Raw genomic sequence first — 4,693 nt, 5'->3', positions numbered from 1 at the left:
TCTCATGCTTTTGATAATCATTTTTCTTAATATTGCGACGTTTTAGATCAGTTACTAAATTAGTTTCTTACCTTTAGTTTACTGCTTGGACTATTTCTATACATTTCTTGATACGAGTTTATTAGGTTTAATTCTCTTTAAATACTAGTTAATATTGGCCTTTGGTATAGGAAGAGTGATGTTCCAAAGGCCTTGGAGTATTTTTTTTTTGTTAAAAGAGGATTATAGAGCAATTCTAAAACTAGATTATAAAAAATGATTATCCAAGATTTGAATACTTTAGCAATTCTAATCTCCAAATTAGGGCATAGTTTTGGGCCAATATCATTTGGGATAGAAGTAAAGATCGTAACGTTGAAGGTTTTCCGCGTGGAAGATAAAGAAAGGTCGGTTTGGCAGTGAAAACGAGGCAGCATCTTTTTCTACCTAAAAATTCAACCAAAATGTCGTCATTCTCTCCTTTTATGTTTAATTTTTTATTTAAACCACCAATAGTCACAATCAACTATCTATTTCATGGTATGGACCATCATCTACCTTTTATCTAGTTCAACAAAAAAAAAAAAATCTACCTTTTATCTTCATTTTAAATTGAGATCTACTTACCTAAGTTAGAAAAAAGTAATTAAAGATTAAATTTCACAAGTAGGATGGTTGTTTGGTCCAAAAAATGATTTAATCTAACGGTTACAAAATTGAGTAGATAAAAAATGTCCGTCTATATCAAATTATGTTGTTTGTTTCTCTCTTCTCCGACTTGATTCTCTTTCCCTCTTCTTCGATTCCATCGTCTCTCTTCCTCTCCATCGTCTCTCTTCCTCTCTCGTTTCAAACTCTATTCTTCTCCCTTCTCTCCCTCACTTCTCTCTTATGGTTGTTTCCGATCGTTCTCGAATAATGCAATAATGGGGGTGACGAATCACTCATAGGTAAAATTGGTTGTAAGTTTATTCTATTTAGTGGTACATTCCAGAAATGAAATTTCAGTTTCGGCTGAAATTTCTGCTTCAGTAGATATAGAAATAGACATATCAGTCATTTTCAACATAAATATTTTAAAATTCACTCCTTTACGAGACAATTGTGAAAGAAAAATAAAATTTTGGTTTTAATCAGAATTTTGATAGACATAGAAATGATTCATTTCGGCCCGTTAACATTTATTTGAATTTTTTGTTGACAAAAGAATAGTATTAATAAATAAGAATATGACTGCAACTAATATTAAAAATAATTTAAAATATATTTTCAGAATGTATCCTAATCCAATAAGTGATCCTTCCAAAGTAAAATAAAGCCTAACAAGATTCCAAGACACAATTCACTTTTATCAACTAGAGAAGAAGAAAGTTCAACAAAAAAAACTAGGGAAGAAGACTATGGCTCCGGCTATGGAAGATTGGAAGGGGAGGAGTTGAGTGGGCCCACTTAATATAAATATTTTATATGTATATTAAATATGGAAGTTGGATATAAATCTTTAATTCAATTATATCCAAAAGTCTTTGTGAGTAATGATAGATATTCTTAAAGCAACCTTTCACCAACCCATCTGTTTAAATTACTTAAAAAGTTTTAAATTCAAACCAACTAGATTACTTCTATAGACTACAATCAATTATAAAAAAAGCTAAGGGTCCGTTTGATACGTTAGAAAGCCTGAGTAAGAAAATCAAATTTTTTCTGATGGGAAAGAAAACGTAATTTTTCTTATAAAATTCATCTTTTTAGCGTTTGTTAGAGGGTTGGAAAATCTGAGTGGGAATTTTAAAAGCGCCCTTCCTAACTACTGCTAGCGCCCTATTTACATGTAAAAATGGGCGCCAAGAGTAGCTACATGGGGTGCCCCTAGAACTTCTAAAATTTCTTAACCGACACTGCCCAAATTATCCTCTATCATTCCATTCTCACTTCTTCAATTCTCAGCAAGCTAATTTGGCAAAAAATTGATTCATGGGTTTGATTATCAGAGATGAGAGAAAGAGAAATAAGTGTGTTATTGGCGTTGCTAGAGATAAGAAGATGGTGTTGAATGATATTTTAAAGAAGGTCGTTGGGTATCGAAGGTGTGAGTTGTTGGTATCCATCAGATGGATTTATGCCCAAGTCGAAGAAAACGCATGAAGGTAAAGCAAATCCAAAGATCCATTAGTTTGATCAAGTTATTTTGGTTATCATCTGACTATTAGATTGATTTATGGTGATTATGAACAACTTTTGGACTGGATTATCATCAAACTATTTTGATGCAAAATACATTCAAACTATTTTGATGCAAAATACATTCAAACTATTTTGATGCAAAATCATGAAACTAATAGATTGTATTATGGAGTCGCCAGATTATCCATTAGTTTGATGAATCATGGGTGACTTTCTATCTCCAACAAATTTCTTGTTTGATGCAAAATATTTTCAAGTTGGTTCAGATCAAACTAGTTTACTTTTAAAATCAAACTATTAAAGTTATAAGAAGTTATCAAAGTTATTCATTAGTTTGATGGGATGCAAAACTTGGTATGGTATCATCTTTTTCTTCATCGATGGATTAAGCTGTGAGAGAGGAGTTCTTTTTTTTTGGTAAAGTGAGAGAGGAGTTCTAGGAGAAAAGAGGAAAGAAGATTGAGAAAGAATTGGTCGGGGTCCAACACTCCAGCAGAAAAGTAAGCGAGAGGAGAGAGAGCGCGTTCACGGGAGAGGATGGGAAAGAAAAGGGTTTTACCACCTTTTTGGTGGTAAAAAAAAATCCTCTTATTTTCACACTTTTTTTTCCATGAGAATTCCATTTTCACACTTTTATGGTTGAATCAAACAGTGGAAAGTCGGCTTTCTCGCGAAAATCGACTTTCTCAGTCTATTTTCCCACGTATCAAACGGACCCTAAAATGGATAGTTTACCCTATCCAACTTTAAAGAAAGAAAGAAACTAAATTGTACTAGATCTTAAGGTACACTAGTATTTCTTGTGTTAAAAAACCCTACATTAGTAATGCCAAAGATTGAATCGATCTCACTAGATGGAATTGACATTGGCTTATTACAAAAACAAACAAATACTACTAAATTTTTTTATAGATGGAATTGACATTGGCTTATTACAAAAACAAACAAACACCACTAAATTTTTTTATAGAGTACATTTGGTTTTGGAGACCCATAAATTCCAATATAAAATTAGGCGAGTATTATGTATTCTCTTTATTTTCTCCTTTTCTATGTTATATCGTCCGGAGGTGCTAACACATGTCTGTTATTTCGAAAATAAATAATCGTAATCTAACATGTAATGAGTGGTTGAAAGGACTATTTTAATTTTTGTTTGATAAAAGAATCTACGTATTTTTTAATAAGCTTTTCTAGTCCAATGGCATCCATAGCAAGTTCAATGAAAACCTGCAAAATAAATGCAACTCACATATTTTTTAAAGTTGACTATTATATTCTTCAATGTAATGCAATCTAATGTAATCTTTATGCAACCCAATGCAACCCTAAGCAAATTTCACATTTCTTTTTTATAAAACTAAGTATTAGTATATGCAATGCAATCCTATGCATATAGTTTGTAAAATTGATTATTATATCCTCAGGTGCAATGTAATTTTTTGGCAAGTCCGTCGCAACCCTTATGGACCCCATATTTTTATCCAAATGCAATGCAATCTTTCTGCAAATCTTACTATAAGCAATTGCAAACGAGTGATACCCTTATGCAAATCCACCTTTTGCAAATCCTATTAGAAATAACAACCCAGTGCAAACCTATAATCAGAACAAGATATAAACCTGATCTAACATGTCTGGCCAAATTTGAATCAAATCTTTCTTTCTTTAAGCTTCATTTTTGGGTCAACTGTAATTACAGGCCACCACAACACCTTATGTCTGAATCTACCCCTCTCTCTAAATTATCCGACGAGATAAAGCTGAAGAGAAAGAACGAAGGAATTCCTTAAGATCAAATAGTTTTTAAAATTGATTATTTATCCTCCAATTAATGCAATGTAATTTTTTAGCAAACCCTTGGCAACCCTTACGGACTCCATATTTCTACCCAAATGTGATGCAACCTTTCTGCAAATCTTACTTCAACCAATTGCAAACTAGTGATACCCTTATGCAAATCCATCTTTTGCAAACCCTACTTAAAATAGCATCCCACTGCAAACCCATGATTAGAGCACAAATTGAACAAGATTTAAACCAGATCGAACATATCTGACCAAATTTGAATCAAATCTTTCTTTCTTTCAGCTTCATTTTTGGGTCAACTGTAATTACAGGCCACTACAACACTTTTTGTCCGACTCTCTCCCCTGATCTCTAAAATATCTGACGAAATAGAGCCGAAGAGAAACAACAAAGAAGGAATTCCTTAAGACCACACAAGGAGAAGTGATGAGGTGTAAGAAACATATTTCTTCTAGAATTAGCATCAGGGTCTAGACACCTCGTCTTCGTGATCATCTTTTCATTCTGGTTGATGCACAATGAAAATCACAATTCCTTCATTTCGAAGAGCATCGTCGATTTAGTGGTCATAGATTCTTTAGTACTCCACAAATAGTTCAACCTTCACCACCACCACCACCGCAGAAACATCAAGCGCAACCACATAATTAGAAAGAAGAAACATATTATGTTCAAACTCTTCTCAAATTTCTTCCATTTTACCACTTGATTGAAAAAGGAA

The sequence above is a fragment of the Eschscholzia californica genome, unplaced genomic scaffold (assembly GCF_041429995.1).
Source record: "Eschscholzia californica isolate CP2 unplaced genomic scaffold, dmEscCali1.0.p SCAF_2, whole genome shotgun sequence".
Lineage (NCBI taxonomy): Eukaryota > Viridiplantae > Streptophyta > Magnoliopsida > Ranunculales > Papaveraceae > Eschscholzia > Eschscholzia californica.
Note: the sequence above shows the minus strand (reverse complement) of the source record.